This window comes from Bufo gargarizans, chromosome 2 (genome assembly GCF_014858855.1).
Source record: "Bufo gargarizans isolate SCDJY-AF-19 chromosome 2, ASM1485885v1, whole genome shotgun sequence".
NCBI lineage: Eukaryota > Metazoa > Chordata > Amphibia > Anura > Bufonidae > Bufo > Bufo gargarizans.
This window is the reverse complement of record NC_058081.1, coordinates 345,479,955-345,499,952: the sequence shown is the minus strand read 5'-3', so window position 1 is coordinate 345,499,952 and position 19,998 is coordinate 345,479,955.

The window sequence follows — 19,998 nt, the reverse complement described above, 5'->3', positions numbered from 1 at the left end:
CCTTACCCCCTCCAGACGGCTGATCTTCCTGGGGATGCTCCTGGATACAGAGTTGGCGGAGGTCCGCCTTCCGTCGGACAAGCGTCTGGCCCTTCGCGGGTCGGTTCGCAGTCTCCTCCGTCATCACCGCCCTTCCCTCAGATCCAGCATGCGGTTGTTGGGTAAGATGGTTGCCTGTTTCGAAGCGGTGCCGTTCGCACAATTCCGATCCCGCACCTTTCAGAGGGCAATTCTGTCGGCCTGGGACAAATCACCGAGGAGTCTGGACAGGACCTTTCTTCTGCCTCCCCTGGCTCGGTCTTCCCTCGGCTGGTGGTTGCATATCCCTCTAAGGGGGAAGTCCTTCCTTCCACTGAACTGGCTGGTGATTACCACAGATGCCAGCTTACGGGGGTGGGGGTGGGGGTTTTCCCTCCCCGGTCCGTCCAGGGCGTTTGGTCTCTATCGGAGTCCAGACTTCCAATCAATATTCTGGAACTGAGGGCGATTCTTCTGTCCCTCAGACACTGGACCCATCTGCTGAGGGGCCACCCTGTTCGGATCCAATCGGACAATGCCACGGCTGTGGCATACATAAACCATCAGGGAGGCACTCGCAGCGCTGCAGCGATGCAAGAGGTGACCCTCATTCTCCTCTGGGCGGAGACGCACGTGCCGGCCTTATCTGCGATTTACATCCCGGGGGTGGACAACTGGGCGGCGGATTTCCTCAGCCGGTCCACCATCGACCCGGGAGAATGGTCCCTGCACCCAGAGGTGTTCGAAGCCCTTTGTCTTCGCTGGGGTCGCCCCGACGTGGACCTCATGGCCTCCAAATTCAACCACAAGGTCCCCCTATACCTGGCCAGGGCACGGGACCCGAAGGCATACGGCGCCGACGCGCTCGTCCTTCCGTGGCGCGAATTCTCCCTTCTGTACGTCTTTTCCTCCTTTTCCCCTCCTGCCACGGGTTCTTCGGAGGATCGCGGCAGAGGGCGTCCCCGCGATTCTAATCGCCCCGGATTGGCCCCGCCGGTCTTGGTACGCCGACCTAATGTTGCTGTTGGCAGACGCACCGTGGCCACTGCCCTCCAGGGAAGACCTTCTCTCTCAGGGACCGATCTTCCACGAGCATTTAGGCTCGCTACGTTTGACGGCGTGGCTATTGAGACCGCCGTCTTAACGCGACGGGGTTTCTCCGCGGACGTAGTCCGCACCATGATCCGGGCTCGTAAGCCCGTATCCTCTAGGATCTACTATCGGGTTTGGAGGTCCTATCTGGGGTTCTGTGAGTCCCGGAGCATCCCACCTCTCCGGTTTTCTCTTCCCACAATCCTGTCCTTCCTCCAGTCGGGTCTGGACCTGGGGCTGTGCCTCAGTTCTCTGAAGGGTCAGATTTCGGCGCTGTCTATTCTTCTCCAGCGTCCCCTGGCCCCTCTAGGGCCAATTAAGACCTTTTTACAAGGGGTGGCTCACTCTGTTCCGCCGTGCCGCCCTCCAGTTCCTTCCTGGGACCTGAATGTGGTGCTCTCGTCGCTCCAATCAGCCCCCTTCGAGCCTTTACGGGAGGTCTCCCTTCGCCTTCTGTCCTGCAAGGTCATCTTTCTTGTGGCCGTCACGTCTCTCCGACGGGTGTCGGAGTTAGCGGCTCTTTCTTGCTCCGAACCTTTCCTGATCTTCCACCAGGATAAGGTTGTGCTTCGGCCTGTCCCGACTTTCCTGCCAAAGGTGGTCTCCGCCTTTCACATCAATGAGGACATCGTCCTTCCGTCGCTCTGTCCCTCTCCTTCCCACCCCAGAGAACGGGAACTGCACCGTCTGGATGTGGTCAGGGCGTTGAGGATTTACTTGGAGGTCACCGGGTCCTTTCGGCGCACGGACTCCCTGTTTGTGGTTCCGGAGGGTTCGCGCAAAGGGTTGGCGGTCTCCAAGGTGGCTATTGCCCGTTTCATTAAACTGGCGGTGTCTGAGGCTTATCGAGCCAAGGGCAGACCTCCGCCTTTCGGCGTCACTGCTCATTCCACCAGAGCAGTCGGAGCTTCCTGGGCGCAGAGGCATCGGGCCTCGGCTGAACAGTTGTGCAAAGCAGCCACTTGGTCCTCTCTGCACACTTTCACAAAGTTCTATAGGGTGCATACGCATGCATCAGCGGATGCTGCTTTGGGCCGCCTGGTTTTGCAGGCAGCGGTTTCCTGATGCTCTGGTGGTGTTCCGCCTTGGGTTTGTGGTCCCTCCCTTCTTGGACTGCTCTTGAACGTCCCAAGGTCTGTGTCCCCCAAGGAAAATGGGCGAGAAAAGGAGATTTTTGTATAACTTACCAGTTAAATCTCTTTCTCGCTCTTCCTTGGGGGACACAGCACCCACCCTTCTGTGTCTGGTTACAGGGTTATGGTCTGGCGCCCCGTTGGGTTGCTGGCTGGTTGTTTCCGTTATTGGTTGTTATCCTTTCACTACTTGGACACGCAACTGGTAGCCTCTATCTCCAGGCTGAGGGTATAGCTGATGGAGGAGGGGCTTAACAGTTTTACTTAGTGTCACGCCTCCTAGGGAGCTGAGCTATACCCAAGGTCTGTGTCCCCCAAGGAAGAGCGAGAAAGAGATTTAACTGGTAAGTTATACAAAAATCTCCTTTTTTGAACCAAAATTTGTGCTTTTGGTGGGTTTTGAACTAATGGTGGTCTGTGGATGACACTGTTATGGGGGATCTGTGGGGGGACACTGTTATGGGGGATCTGTGGGTGACACTGTTATGGGGGGTCTCTGGATGGCTCTTATTGGGGTCTCTGGATGGCTCTTATTGGGGTCTCTGGATGGCACTGTTATGGGGATCTGTGGATGACACTGTTATGGGGGGATCTGTGGATGACACATATATAGCATCTTATGCTATGTGTCATCCACAGATCCCCCCCATAATAGTGTCCCTGCGGTGTGAATTATCCCCAATACAGGGGGTGGGGGTCGCATCTGGTTTTATAATGACAGCGGGGCCCATGCAGCAACTGTATTCTACTACACGGGCCCCGATCACTGTATATAATCTTCTCTATAATTGAAGGCATTGTTAATATATAAAAGTTCAGGGTAATCAGCGCCTGTATACCGTACTTACAAGCGCTCGTAGCAGAGAGGAGGGAGGAGGCAGGCTGGGAGGACGGGTGCTGGCAGTGTGAGTCACTATGTCATGTGCCCACGCCGCCTGCTTCATTCATAAAGTGGGCCGCGCAGGCGCGTGACGTAGTGACTCACGCTGCCAACGCCTGGCCTGCTTCCTCCCTCCTCTCTGCTACGAGCGCTTGTAAGTACGGTATATAGGCGCTGATTACCCTGAACTTTTATATATTAACAATGCCTACAATTATAGATAAGATTATATACAGTGAGCGGGGCCCGTGTAGTAGAATACAGTCACTGCACGGGCCCCGCTGTCATTATAAAAAGCAGATGCCGGCCCCAGCCCCTCCTTCCTCACAGCTGATACACCCGCTGCGCAGCATGGCGTATCATTGAAAATTCGGGAAAATGCAGCAGTCGCCCCATAAGACGCCCCATTTATCAATAGTGTCGCACTGTACACTGAATATGAATCACAGTCTTAATAGGCATATTTACTATTGTGGCGCATGGACCTTTTTAACTCTTACAAATCAGGCTAGCAGGTAATGTTCTGCTGCTTGGTAGTTTAAAGCTTAGAGATTTTTGCTTTAAAACGAGACTTAGTTCATATCTAGGTGCAACACAGCCTGAGATATTGCAGGTTGAAGCAGCCTTCTCTCACCTGGCAAGCCGGAGCACGGGGCTAGTGGGGGAAGCATGACCCAAGAGAGGGGTTAGGCTAGGTTCAGGCAGATTTTCTGTTTCACTTTCGTAAAAAATTTTAACCATAAGGAACCTTATGGCCATCATTAACAAATCTGACCATTTTCTGACCGAAATTATTACTTTTTCTAAACTCTTTTCTTTTATACTTTTCTGAATTCTAGTGGAGAAGTGCAAAATATGCTAGAACGATTTGGAGGCAAGTTTACTTTTTATTACTAATTACATTTCCTTGTCAAAGTGTTTTTCCCATAAATGTACATTTGGTAGGTTACATGAAGTAGGGGATAGATAAAAGGGTATGACTTCAGTTTCAAATCACACCGAGGCTGTAGCCACAAAATGATTGAATATGTACACTCTGACAATAATAACGCACCTAGATAGAAATGTCTGATTGCTGCAAAACTCTGCATATGCTATGTCTCAGGCAGATATGTAAGTGATTACAGATGTGTTCTGAATAGACATTGGGTCTTGCCGCAAGAGGATGTAAGAGTGCTTCTCCCACTATCCCATAAAACGGCTTGGTGAAAGATCGTTGACTGCTAGACATGGCTGTACAATGCAATTAAAGACATTTTGCCCAGAATTTGAGAGGGGAGCATCATTAGAAAGAGAGGCAGAATGGTCGCTTTGATGAACTGCCCAACATCAAGGCTGTTCTGACCTAGCTGTTGGGAGCAGTGGTTACGTGAAGACACACGTCAAACAGGCTCCAGATGGCCCGGACAGACCACCAGTAGAGTGAATTGTTTGATCTGCCGACAAACATGAGCACCCCCCACAGTTTTGTTGTCCAATGATTAAATCTATAAATGTGTGTGTTTAGGAAAACATTTCTGCTAATTATTTTGAAGTCCATGCACACAGGTTCTAGTGATAAGGGTTGTAGAGTTGCCAGGAAGTTGCTGGGTGGTAGAGTTATATGTATGTAAAGAAGATAGTGTATTGTCTAGTATAAGTAACCTGGAGAGATTCAATAAAAGACCAATTTATTTATTATCCATTTACTTGGGTGTAAAAGAAGTGTCAGCAGGTTATTTTGATATTTCCCACACTACTAGTAGTATGAGTTGTGGCTATATTAGCACAACTCTGTCAGGTGAGCACCCATTCACTTTAGGTTTTATTTTCCTGGTGTATGGAACCTAATACCCTATGGTGGGCTGTGTATATTCCTTTGTTTTCAAGCCTTGTAGAGAAACTACATCCACATTAGTTTTAGTGAGGTGGTTATACCAAATGGAATAATTTGAGACAAGTTCAAGCCCAGGAGTAAAATAACCTCTATAGCATCCGCCAAACTAAAAGTTACAGAAGGACACGCCCCTTTCCCCGCTCACTCCACCCACAACCCCTCCCAGTCCCTCTGAAACCACGCCTAAATACCACCCATTCAACACCTCTTTTATTCTGTTAGATTTGATAACGCATCAGTAATTTAATAAAGTTTTAATATCTTTAAAATAAAATATTAAGCTTGTATTAACCTCTTACTAAGCAATTGTAAATATTGACAATGTCTAATTGAGCCATCTATCTTCCTAAAAGTAAAGGACCTTTGAGGATGTCACCGCAGATCCTGGAAGGTGAACTGACGCAGTCCCTTTGTTAGTGGACCTGCGATGTATGAAATTTGCTTTAATTATATACGATCATATTTAATAAAATCGAAGGTGTCCGTCATTTAAGCAAAATATTTGATCACCGCATCTAACACATATATGTATCATAGATACAAAGACTCCAGCTAAGTCGTATTTGATGCAACTTGTTTATTTGCGTACAATAGATGGTTGCTGCGGCGGAGTGCCGTTTCAGCACCTCTGTGCCTTCATCAGACTAGTGCCGCTGGTGGAGGAGGGAGTCACATAGGTGTGGATGCAGTTAGGATTAAACGTGCGGTAATACCGCTAAGAGGTATAGGCGCCATACCTCTTAGCGGTATTACCGCACGTTTACTCAGCGGAGCAGCGGTTTTATAGGTTCGTTGCTCGGCTTTGCAATACCTTTAATCACCATCATGAAAGCTAGAGTCAGCGGCTCATAATGGAGTATGCAGAGAAAATTTTGGGTGCTGGACTTGATGCACAACAAACAGACTGGTGAAGAAATGTCAACCCTAACTTTGATTACGCAGCAGCAACCCGATCAACAATGATTTATCGAATAACGCTTCTAGCTGAGACGATGTTAAAGAGATACTTGACAATGTTAATATAAGGTATAGGACAAATTCAGAATTTTTGTTGAACAAACTTCGATGATCGGGTAACAAGCCGTACTTGAACGCTTGGGGTGAATTAATTTACAAAGATCAAGTTATACCAGGATCCAACATCATCGACCTGATTCGCGACGTAGAGTCACGGGTTGCTTATGTCTAAACGCCTCGTGGGTGGGACTTCTTCATGAAAACCATCGCCGAACTGAACGTGCCATCAACTGTGATCAGTAATACAAGAACGAAAGAAAGACCTTTACGATAATTTAAAAAGGGGGTCGACCGGTAAATCTTTTGAAGTGGTTCGTACCCCTTTTAGGCAGCAGCCGATCGTAACAACAACCCCTGCGTTACCGCGAGGCTCTTTATTACCTAAAAAGAGAACGCCGACTTTGTTACAGATGTCTTGATAAACATCGTAACTTTTACTTTGAATGTATTTGTATGTAGTGCCTGATAATGTTTGACATAAAATTACTTTTTAAATAAAAATAAAGTCCGTTTTTATTTTAATTAGTTAAAATTGCATAAACTGCGAGGGTGCACCGGTGATAGCAGGTACTTAAAAACATTGCTAAAATGACCGCAAATGCTGAAATATTGAGAAAACAGTACTGCACGCCAAAAGCTGACGGTTATTACGGCGGCGTTGAATCCTTATTCAGATGTGGATACTAACACATTGCACAAATCGGTAAAAAAATCATTTAAAAGAAACAAAGTTGTGGTGTATGATATAGACGACCAATGGCAAGTTGATCTTGTGTCGATGATAGATTTTTCTAAAGAAAGTAATGGTGTAAAATACCATTTCTTTACCATTTGATATTCTTTCGAAATACGCTTGGGTGTCTGGACTTTCCAATAAATCCGGGGCGACAGTGGCAGCCGCTTTTGAACAGATATTTACATTAAGCGGGCGGTCCCCCAGGAAACTTTAGACGGATTGGGGTCGAGAGTTTATAAACAAACCTATGAGAAAACTTTGTGAAGCCTTTAAATTTTTTAACTTCAAATACGGTCAAAGCGTCGTTGGTGGAGCATTTGAATAGAACACTGAAAACAAGAATGTGGCGTTATCTTAGAAAACAAAACACATACAGATACATTACACCAGGTCTTGTAACTTGTCATAGTTATAATCCCACGTACTACAGAACCATAAAGGTGTCGACCTGTTGATGTAACAAAAGAGAACTCTAACCATTTGGAAAAATATCTACGGCGATTACGCCACTATTAAAAAAGTTAAACCGTTATTAACCCTTTCATGACCAAGGGTCATTGATGCCCCAGTGTCCAGGTCAACATTTAAAAATCTGACATGCGTCACTTTATGTGGTAATAGCTTTGGAACACTTTTACTTATCCACGCCATTCTGAGATTGTTTTCTCGTGACACATTGTACTTTATGATAGTCATATATTTGCGTCAATATATTTCTCCTTTATTTATGAAAAAATCCCAAATTTACCAAAAATTTGGAAAAATTCACAATTTTCCAAATTTCAATTTCTCTGCGTCTAAAACAGAAAGTGATACCTAATAAAATATTTATTACTTAACATTCCCCATATGTCTACTTTATGTTGGCATCATTTTGGAAATGTAATTTAATTTTTTTTAGGACGTTAGAAGGCTTAGAAGTTTAGAGCAATTCTTACAATTTTTAAGAAAATTTCCAAAACGCACTTTGTAAGGACCAGTTCAGATCTGAAGTCACTTTGTGGGGCCTACATAGTGGAAACCCCCATAAATGACCCCATTGTAGAAACTACACCCCTCAAGTTACTCACAACTTATTTTACAAACTTTGTTAACCCTTTAGGCGTTCCACAAGAATTAAAGGAAAATGGAGATGAAATGTCTAAATTTCACTTTTTTGGCAGATTCTCCATTTTATATATTTTTTTTCTTTAACACATTGAGAGTTAACAGCCAAGCGAAACTCAATATTTATTACCCTGATTCTGCGGTTTACACCCCACATGTGGTCGTAAACTACTGTACGGGCACACGGCAGGGCGCAGAAGGAAGGGAATGCCATACGGTTTTTGGAAGGCAGATTGTGCTGAATTGGTTTCCTGAACGCCATATGTTTTTTATTTTTCTGCCGATCGTCTTGTGCAGGGGCTCGTTTTTTGCAGAAAGAGTTGAGGTTTTTATTGGTACCAATTTTGGGTACATAGGATTTTTTGATCATTCATTATTACACTTTATGGGGCAAGGTGACCCAAAAATTGGCTGTTTTGGAACAGTTTTCATTTATTTATTTTTACAGCGTTCATCTGAGGAGTTAGGTCATGTGATAGTTTTATAGAGAAGATCGTTACGGACGTGGCAATACCTAATATGTATACTTTTTCTTATTTATTTAAGTTTTACACAAAAATAGCATTTCTGAAACCAAAAAAATGATGTTTTAGTGTCTATAGTCTGAGAGCCATAGCTTTTTGATTTTTTGGGCGATTGTCTTAAATAGGGTATCATTTTTTGCGGGACGAGGTGACGGTTTGATTGGTACTGGGGGTCATAAGCCTTTTTGATCGCTTGCTGTTGCACTTTTTGTGATGTAAGGTGACAAAAATAGCTTTTTTAGCGCTGTTTTTTTTATTTTATTTTTATGGTGTTTATCGGACGATGTCTATCGTGATATATTTATAGAGGCGGTCGTTACGGACGCGCTGACACCTAATATGTGTATTTTTTATTTTTTTTTATAGGAAAAGGCAATTTCTTTTTTTAATTTACATTTTTATTTATTTATTTATTTTAACTTTTATTATTTTCACTTTTTTTTTTTTTATCAGTTCCCTCTTGGATCTTCAAGATCCAGTGGGGCTGATAGTTGTACTATACTTTGCAATACTCTTGCATTCCAAAGTATAATACTTCCAGATGTCCTGTAGGTGGCAGCACTGGACACCTTTCCATGGCAACAGGACGCTTTTGCAAAGCGTCCGGTTGCCATGGCAACCATCGGGTGCTGCAATCACAGCGCTGCAGCCCCGATGGTTGAGAGAGGGAGCTCCCTCTCTCTGTTAACCTCATGGATGCCGCAACCGCGGCATCTATGGGGTTACAGGAGAGTGTCAGCATAGAGCTGACACTCTGCTGATGGCGGCGGCTCAGTAATGGAGCCGCCGCCATCGCACACAGCAGGGGGAATCGGGGGGCAGCGCTGGAAAGGGGGAGGGGATCGGGGAGGCTGGGGCAGCTACAAAATGACTGCATGGGGCGGGGAGGGGGCGGACCGCATCACGGCAGCTAGGAGTTGAGCTGCAGGCGGCACAAGGGGGGGCACAGCCACAGATCGGGGGGGGGGGGGGTGTATTACGAGGACACATTACCTGATTTCATGCTCTGATCTGCAGAGCGCAGATCAGAGCATGAAACCGGCATTTTAACACTGCCGCGATCCGATTGGTTAGTCTGCACAGACTAACCAATCGGATCGATTGCCGGTAAGGGGCCACTCTGATTGGTCCCTTGCCGGCATTACTGCACTGTATGCTGTCCGTGACAGCAGCAGGGCAGGGTCAGAAGCTTTAATCCAAGCGCTTTGCAGCGCTTGGATTAAAGAGCTGCCAGAACATATATATACGTGGTAGCTGCACGGGGTATGTGCAGCTATCACGTATATATATAGATTGCGGTCGTGAAAGGGTTCAAAATAGGCGACCACGTCAGATTTGTAAGCTATAAGGGGACGTTCACAAAGGGTTATGAACAAACCTAAACGGACAAGATATTTACCATTTAAGCTGTAAACACTAGGGGCCTCAGACCCCTTTATAATTTGAAAGACCTGGCCGACAAGCTCATTGAAGAACCGGATAGAAAAAATTTATGAAAAAGAAGGTGGTTAGGGGAAAAACGCTGTATTTTGTAAAGTGGGTCGGTTACCCCGAAAAGTTTAACTCTTGGGTTCCAGAAAAGCAGTTGGTGAGCGTGTAAACTATGGAAGACGGCTCGTTTTTTTAGTATGCTACCCTGCAATGTCTCCGCCAAACTTTACCCCAAAAATACAATCGCTGATTACACCACTAAATTAGCAAAAGCAGTCTATCTTTGCGGTCCTTATAAAGTGGCGTTAGTAGAGATTCAGTACTCTCATATGTGGAAAACCTTTGAGACTGGCGATGGTGTATTCTACGTCGCCCAGCGCGATGACCCTGTCAGAGTGTTTTTTGTTAAATTCGGTTATTACCTTAATATGAACAAGCTGATCAAAGCCATTAATAACAATCTTGATTTTATAAAAATACTGCCTAAGATACGACGAGATTGATAGAACCATTTATGTAACAAAATCGAACTTATACAAGTTTATGCCTGGTAAAAAGTTAGGCAATATATTGGGGCTCCAGGGGTACTCGTGCGATCGGTCAAGCAACAATGTAGATGCGGAGCACATCGTTTTGTGCTACAACGAATCTGGATTGCCTGGTTTAGAACATTTCGTGGATGTTTTAGCAGGTGATTATTTAGTTTTAGGAAAATACAGTCCTGATCAAAAGTTTGAAAAATGGCAAAAAAATCATATTTAGCATGGCTGGACCTTAACAAGGATCCAAGTAGAGCTTCAACACGCAACAGGAAGAAATGGGAGTGAGAAATAACTTTTTTTGAGCGTTCAATTTCATGAAAACAATGAATAAACTGAAACAGGCAGTTTTTCAGCTGATCAAAAGTTTAGTACCACACCTCCAAAAAAAAGCTAACCCTCCCCCCCCCCAAAAAAAACCAGAAATCCAACTTCCAAACATGAACTCAGTAATGAGTAGGTCCGCCGTTATTGTTGAGCACTTCAAAAAATTCATTTCGGCATGCTTGATGCAAGCGTTTCCATGAGGTGAGTGGAAACATTTCTCCAAGTGGTGAAGACGGCCGCACGAAGGCCATCTACTGTCTGGAACTGTTGTCCATTTTTGTAAACTTCCCTTGCCATCCATCCCCAAAGGTTCTCAATTGGATTTAGATCAGGGGAACACGCAGGATGGGCCAAAAGAGTGATGTTATTCTCCTGGAAGAAGTCCCTTGTCCTGCGGGCATTGTGTACTGTAGCGTTATCCTGTTGAAAAACCCAGTCGTTACCACACAGGGCCCTCTCTGCAACATCTGGACATAGCCAGCGTCCGTTTGACACCCCTGCACTTGCTGAAGCTCCATTGTTCCATGAAGGAAAAAGCACCCCAGACCATTATGGCGCCCCCTCCACTGTGGCGCGTAGAAAACATCTCAGGTGGGATCTGCTTGTCATGCCAGTAACGTTGGAAACCATCAGGACCATCAAGGTAAAAAAAAAATCTCATCAGAGAATAAAACTTTCTTCCACCTTTGAATGTCCCATGTTTGGTGCTATCTTGCACAGTCCAAACGAGCAGTTCTGTGGCGTTCAGGGAGACGAGGTCTTTGAAGATATTTTTTGTTTTTGAAGCCCTTCAGTCTCAGATGCCGTCTGATGGTTATGGGGCTGCAGTCAGCACCAGTAAGGGCCTTAATTTGGGTCGAGGATCGTCCAGTGTCTTGACGGACAGCCAATTGGATCCTCCAGCTCAGTGCTGGTGAAATTTTTTTGGGTCTTCCACTTGACTTTTTGTTCCATAACCCTCAGGATCATTTAAGAAATTCCAAATGACTGTCTTACTGCGTTCCCCCTCAGCAGCGATGGCGCGCTGTGAGAGACCCTGCAGTTCAACAACTCGACCACGTTCAAAAAGGGAGAGTATTTTTACTTTTGCCATCAGAACGTGTGACTACCTGACAGAAAATGACAATTAATCCACATCTTTGCACAGATTTGAACTTTTAAAAGGCATGTGGTCCTCAAATTTGGATCAACTGAAAAGCAGTCAGTTTAATCGTTATTTTCAATTAAGTAAATGCTCAAAAAATGTTTTGTCTCACTCTCATTTCTTCTTGTTGCATGTTGAAGCTCTACTTGGAACCTAGTTAAGATCCAACAATGTAAAATATGATTTTTTGCCATTTTTCAAGTGGTCTTAAACTTTTTATCAGGACTGTAAAACGATTCTTTAACTATAAAGAGAAAAATTCACCCCGATATTAAAGCCGGATTTTATACAATGTTTGTTTATACCAATATCATTCAACATCAACTTGTTGGCGATAATTGCATACAGCTTTTAAGAACTGTGGAGCTAAGCGGCAAAAATTGTGAAATAGTCATGCAAAAGTATATGGATCAAGCTAAACCTGTTAAATTCAAATACGGGAAAACTATCGTGCGATTACACTTTAGACCTCGTGCTGTGACGGCGCATTAAAATGTCCCAGAGAGTGTACGGCGACCTGGATGCGTATACACATTTTCTTGCATATTCATTGGGGGACACAGGAACCGTGGGTATAGCTATGTCCTCTAGGAGGCGTTGACACTAGTAAAAGCTGTTAGCTCCTCCCCTGGCAGCTATACCCCCTCCAGCCTGGAGTGAGAGGTAGCTTCAGTTTTTTTCTAGTGTCAATAGGAGGAAAGACCTCCCTGCTCTGCTCCTGAAGATTTTTTATTTTAGTTTATTTTTTTCTCTTCTTTTAGGTGGGAAACAGTGGTCACCTCGCCTCTCTGTTCTCCCGGGGGGAGCACGCCAGCATTGATTCGCCACACTGCCTCCTCCCCCCACAAGAAGACAAGGTGGACCAGGGCAGCCTCGCTGCCAGCCAAGGGGTCACCTAGGTCTGCCAAAGAGAAGACCCTCCCGCCATACCAGACTCCTGCCACTCCGGTGCCAGCTTCTGAGGAGGTGACCCTGCTGGAAAAGGTAACCTTATGGGCCCACTTAGGGAGGGTGAAGAGAAGATAAGGCAGATGAGGCGAGTACATGGGATTAGGTAAGTATGTTAACCCTCTCCCCCCTCCCTCCCTCTTTGGTGGCAATAGTTTTTCTAGGGTTAACAGGGTAGTAATGGCCTTGAATATAGATCAAGTCCCAGGAGAAAATTGTTTTAACACAGGGCTTTATTTATGGTAGCCCAGGACCCCCTCTCACTCCCCCTCTACAGCGGGGTTGCTGTCAGCTACATGGGCACTTAGGGGGTTAATAACTAGACACAGCGGGAGGCCGAGCACACCGCTGCGGACTGGGACCATGCATCGGTCGGACAGGCAGGGAAAGAAGCGGAGGAAGCTCCACCATATGTAATGCGCAGGTGACTGAGCACGTGTGCCCACTCGAGCAGCTACCTCCACCGCTCCGGAAGGGTTAACGCCAGGACGATCGGCCGGGCACTGCAAGAGATCCGGCCTGCGCTCTTCCGAGCCCGCGGGGTGAACACCCCCAGCCGGTGAGTACAAGCGGGCGCTTCCGTCTCACTATTCCAGGTCCCTCTGTGCCCTGGCCGACCGACAGGCTCCCGGTCGGCTGTGTCCATAAACGTAGGCCCTGGCTTCGCTTCTTACTAGGCCGCAGCTATATCCACTGGTATGGGGGTGGGGGTGCAATCTGGTGCAAATTTTTCCCGCCTCACTCCCTCCCCCAGAAGCCGTTGGGCTCTGCCCCGGTCCTCTAAAAGGCAGCTTAACCCTTTCTGGCCAGCCACCTTTTTAAGTCGGCAACAGACATTCCGGGGGTTCTATCTCCAGTGCAATGTGCCTTACGTTGAAGCAGTTAACCCCTTCCTGTCTCTCTGCCCACTTGACGCTGGACATCCTAGTTTTCAATAAAATACAATTTAAAAAAATAAAAATGCGGGTTACACGGGCCCCCTCCTCAGCCCTCATGACCGCAGGACCTCCCTGTCTATGTGGTACGAGGCTGGGGCCGTGTCCTATACCGGACAAGGGAGGACCTCTCATAGTTCCCAAGCCACCCTCCAGGGTCGTTGGTTGATTATCCTCCACCTGCGCAGATTCAGGGAGAGCAGCTGAAGTAGAGGGGTTGCCTGCAACACTTATGTGTCCTAGAGACCACCCATCTCCTTGGGCCCCCTCGGTTCCAGTCGGTCATGATATTGTTCTCATCAATAAACCATTGCGCATAATATGGGGAGTACGTTCCAGCGAGTTGAGTGTTCAATGACTCTGTAATCCCCCTCAGCTGGGGGTTCTACCTTGACGCTAGCTTGCTGTTGCTCCTGTTCAGAGCCCTTCCAAGGTACAGTGTTGAGGCTAGTTCTACTTAAATGGGGCAGTATGGTGCCATGGCTTCTGCAGGATAGCCTCAGGCCTCCCCCTCAGTTTTGCGCCGATGGGGCAGGCGCTGGCTACTACTGGGGGAGTGATATTTACGTTACCGCTACATACTATGGTTCTTACTGTACAGCTCCTTCGTCAGGTGGTGGATTCTTCTAACACTGAAATGGTGGCCTCTGTAGTGTGGCCCCTCCTCCGTTGGGGTATGGGCTAGCGATACAGTTGTGGCTTCCTTTGCTTGGCTTCCTCCTCAGGCAGAGTTTTTGGCACAGCCACTAAATCCCTGGTTGCATCTGCATTTGCACAGGGTATTCTTTTTGTGGCCTTCTATTTCCAGAGTTCCGGACCCGGCTGGTGGGCTGTGGTGCACTCCACATCTCTCCTTCTACAGGTGAATCCTTCCCATTGGTCCTGGGTGTGCTACCTGTATCTACATTACCTCTCAAGACATGACTAATGTCTAGGTCACGTCAGCCCTCTGCTGATCTTCCTTTCCACCGGCCATTCTGGGGGTAGACTACGAGACTCCATGCGTCACACACAGCGGGGTTGCTGTCACTTCTTGAAACGCTGATAGACGTTCCATTCATGGAACGGAACACTCTTCTATTATTCTTCCTCCTCGAACAGAACGGTCACCAGCCTCTCCCTTCTGTATTCCTGGACTGCGGAAGGTGTTCAAGATGGCCTGTCTGCGTTGGAGTCGCCCGGACATGGACTTGAGGGCCTCGATACTCACTCAGAAGCTTCCACCTTTCTCTCCCGAGCAGGAGATCCGGAAGCTTGCGGCGTGGACGCCCTGATATCCCCTTGGCAGGGGTTCTCCCTCCTTTACATTTCCCCCCCTTCCCCCTCCTACCCAGAGTTCTACAGAAAATCAGGATGGAGGGTATCAGACTATCCTAGTCGCTCCGGGGATTGGCCGTCGCACGTGGACCTCGTGCTCCTTCTGAGAGACGTCCTTAGTCACTGCCACTCAGAGATGACCTTCAGCGCTCCAAGCTCCCCCTTGGAGCCCTTGCGGGAGATTTCTCTCTGACTCCTGTCCTGGATAGTAGTTTTTCTGGTCGCTATCACTTCCATCAGACGGGTGTCTGAGTTGGCGGCGCTCTCTTGCAGAGAACCCTTCACGGTTATTCATAGGGACAAGGTGGTTCCCCGGCCTGTCCCTTCTTTTCTTCCGAAAGTGGTCGCTGACTTCCATATTAACGAGGAAATTGTCTTCCCTCACTGTGTCCTTCTCCTTCACACCCTACGGGAGAGGAGTTACACTATTTGGATGTTGTCAGAGCTCTGAAGATCTATTTAGCAGCCTCCGGTCCCTTCCTCCGTACGGGCCCCTTTTTGTCATTCCGAAGGTTCCTTGAAGGGACTGGCGGCTTCCAAGGTGGCGATCACCGCTAGATCCGGTCTGCAATTGCTTAAGCATACCGTGCCCAAAGCAGAGTTCCGCCCTTAGGTGTCACGGCTCACTCCACAGAGCGGTGGGCGCTTCTTGGGCTCGGAGGAATCGGACTTTGGCTGCACAGTTGTGGAAGGCGGCTACTGGTCCTCCTTACACACATTCACAAACATTTACCAGGTGCATACTTTTGCATCGACGGACACGGCCTTAGGCCACATGGTCTTGCAGGCGGCTAGTTTCTTAGATGACTGTAGGGATGCGTGCTTCCATGGGTCTGTGGTTTTTCCCTCCCTGTGGACTGCTTTTGAACGTCCACAGGGAATATGCGAGAAAAGGAGATTTTTGTATAACTTACCAGTAAAATCTCTTTCTCGCTCTTCATTGGGGGACGCAGCACCCACCCAGTATTGTTGTCCAGCCACAGTTGTAGCTGTTGCTGGTTAGAACCCCGTTGGGTCCTTTTGGCATGGTTGGTGTTCCATGTTTTTTTTCTTGGTTGCCTTGATTCTCCTACTGCTTGTACACAAACTGAAGCTCTCTCTCCAGGCTGGAGGGGGTATAGCTGCCAGGGGAGGAGCTAACAGCTTTTACTAGTGTCACCGCCAACGGACATAGCTATACCCATGGTTCCTGTCTCTCCCAATGAAGAGCGAGAAAGAGATTTTACTGGTAAGTTATACAAAAATCTCCTTATTTCAAATCGCAAGCCAGTCATGGTTTGGACGGCTTTCACGGCGCAGAATTCATGCACGGTCCTGGTCTCGCCAGGTTATTTTGTGGGTTGTTCCGGCGAGTTGTTCCCCTATTCAAGAAAGGTGTGGAACTTGTAAAGCCGCACGTAAAAACAGCTGCCTGGAATATCACTAAAGATGTAGCTATGGCATCAAGCGCCGTTATGGATCAAATAAATGGACCTACGCAAGGGCAGGAAGGCTCTGGTGTCGTGCAATTGTGGAGAGAAACGCTGAAAAGAAAACACGGTTGCAACGGCGTCATCCTACCCCCTTTTATGAATAAAGTAGAGCCGACTAAGAGACGTCGCCGCCAGAAAACAAGAAGCCCTTCACCGAGCGACATCTAATTAGCAACTATGGCTTTTGTACATGACGCATCCGCCGAGTACTCTAAATCAGAGTTGGATATCTTTAAAATACTGCCCACGCAAACAAGTATTGAAAAATTGTTTTATGTAGAGGTACAACAGATAGCGGCCATTGCCGACAACACGTCTTTGGAGTTCTTCATCTTGGGCAGTGGTGAATATTATTACGACCCAAATAACACTGGCCTCTTCCACACAAGCGTGACTGATTAAGTCCGGATGCGTTCAGGGTATTTTTAGTGAAACTTGCACCATTTTGAAAGCAAGTTCAGCCATTTTTGTCTGCGATAAGCGTTCAGTTTTTTCTGCTCAGGTGCAATGCATTTTCATGCGTTTTTCACGCACGTGATAAAAAACGGAAGGTTTACAAACATCTCCTAGCAACCATCAGTGAAAAATGCATCGCATCCGCACTTGCTTCCGGATGCAATGCATTTTTCACTGAAGCCCCATTCAATTCTATAGGGCCAGGGCTGCGTGAAAAACACAGAATATAGAACCTGCTGCATTTTTCACGCAACGCAGAACCAAGGCGTGAAAAAAAAAAAAAAAAACGCTCATGTACACAGACCCATTGAAATGAATGGGTCAGGATTCAGTGGGGGTGCTATGTGTTCATGTCACGCATTGCACCCGCACGGAAAACCCGCTCATGTTACACGTTATTTGCAGAATCATTAGCCCGGATAATACACCCATACCTGTCGGATCCCGTGTTGCCCTTATTAACTACCCTATTGCTAGCCTTTTTAATTAATTGGACAATACTGAACGGGGTGGCGCAGGTGCGAGATTTCCCCAGTGCATAGGGCCAGCAGGAGGAGGTGAACGCTGCCTGACCCTGTCAATCAAGGATGGCAGGGCGGGATATGAGGTGGGAGAACAGAGCCTCTAGGAGCAGGAGCAACGCCCCCTGCTCCTAGAGACTAATTTGCATATAATAAAACGTTAAATTGCACAAAAATGGGGGCATACCTAAGAAAAAGAATAGCACAGTTAGATTCAGATGACATTTGCACATGTATAATGTCAGCCTGTTTAATAGGGATAATTGTGGCGACAGAAACCCTTTAAGAAGGTTGTTCATACTTTGCTAAGAATTTTTCACTTTTGATAATCTTTCAAATGCAGCGGACATTAACAAGGCTTTATTAGCAAAACGAAAGAGGTTGGAAATGTACACAAAGGCATCTTTAAAAACCAGTAACCAGAAGATTGAACACGTGTGGAAGACACAACAAGATCAGAGGTAAGGTCCTATGCAAGAAAAATTTACCATTTCAACAATCATTCCCTCTACCTTTAGAGAGGTCTTTACATGAAATACCTTACACTGGTGCTACTGTACGACAAAAATCAGGCATGCAGCTACAATAACTGCAGCCAATGAGGTTAATGGATGAGGGAAGAAAAATTTTCCCAAATTACGAGCTCACTTGTCAACTTGTTAAGAAGTAAACGAAACAAAGAGTCGCCTAACCCAAAGTGCAAAAATACAAAATACTTTAATGATAAGTTGATAACATTAAAGGGGTTCTCCGGGCTCTCCAATATTGGTGACCTATCAAGATAGGTCATTAATATCAGATCATCCGGCACCCCCCACAGGTCAGCTGTATGAGGAGACTGCGCGCACTGCGCAGTGTGCACATGCCGTCTCCCATCTCTCTTCCTGCTCTGCTGTTGCTTTGCCATAGACAGCAGTGGTGAGCAGGAAGAGAGAAGGGAGACGCCACATACACACATCTCCTCATATAGTTGATCATCAGGGGTGCTGGACTGATATTGATGACATATCCTGAGAATATGTCATCAATATAGGAGAGCCCAGACAATTCCTTTAATGTCATCATTAAAGTATTTAGCATTTTTGCACTTTAGGCTATAGCGACTCTTTGTTTTGTTTATGTCTTACCAGGGGAATAACTAGTATTCAGAAAGTGCTATAGTAGAGTTAGAAGTACCCTTACACTTGGTGACAGTCTTCTCACCTGTAGTAATCCAGTACAGCAAGATAGCTACTTTTACTTGAGCAGCAACTGAAATATGCATAGGCAGCTAGATTATTAAATATGATGAAATGTCTTTTATAGAAGCTTAAAGAGACCATGCTTCTGCAACCTGGAAAATGGATGCTTTAGAGGTGACAAGTTAGAACAGCACATGATTTATACATCTCAAGGACTTTACTAAAGGGGACATTCACTATGGTGCATGAAAGGTGATTTAGACATCAGTACAGCAAAGGGTTCTTTACAATTAATCAAACTATGGAATGTCCTGCTACAAGGGATGGCAAATACTATGTCAGCATCAAAAAAGGGGCCCAATGCTTCTCTAATAGCAAATGGCATTGATGGTTAGAATTGTACGATCAATTGAGAAAGGCTGAACTTGATGTTCCTCTGCCTGTATCTTCACTGTGCCAGAATAGTATTGTGGTTAGTGGGAATAACTACCTTACACTATTATTGAACAGAAAGGGGTTAATATTTATTTTCAACCTATGGTGACATACTTAGTAGCTACCAGGAATAACGGCAGCATCTTGTGACATATAGAGCTGATCCTTTATTACAGGCAGAAGATGAACGATGAGTATTCTCAACAATTTCAGGCATTATTTCAACAATGGGAAGATGACATGCAAAAATCAGAAGAGCAAGAAGAAAAAGTAACGGTAATATTCTGCTCTATTCATACAAGTAAGGGGAAGGGGGTGTGGTGTAAAATCCTGTCTCAAAGTAAGCCAATTAATAGTTGGTGTAGAGCCAGAGAAAATGGTCTATCCCTGCACCACATTTATCATCCAGCCTGAACCCTGTGATAAATCTGCTGCAGGTCTATACAGCCTAAGTTTACACCAGCTAAAAGATTCAGGTACATTTACACGAAAAATGGCTGTGTGATATGTAATGAACAATTTCAGCCTATTCACAGACAGACAGCCCACAATGCAAGGGGCAGTATTTAATGGCCATTTTTTAATATGGCATCTGTGAAAAACAACCATTAAAAATTGACCATTTTCTGGGGGGGGGGTCGGGGTCATAGTCATGTAAATGTAGCCTAAGTTAATCTGCCCCAGTGGCTGTTATAACATGTCATGTGACATTATTGCAATTATGTACAATGCCCCCATCCTCTGTTAAAGAGATCCTGTCACCTCTCCTGACATACCCGTTTTAGTAACTACTTGCATTTCCCTTGTAATAATTCTGGAAAATGTATTCTGATGACTATGTTTTTCTAAACCACTATTATTCCTGTTAAATGTTATGAATTACTAGCAATTGCAATAATGGTCCAGATG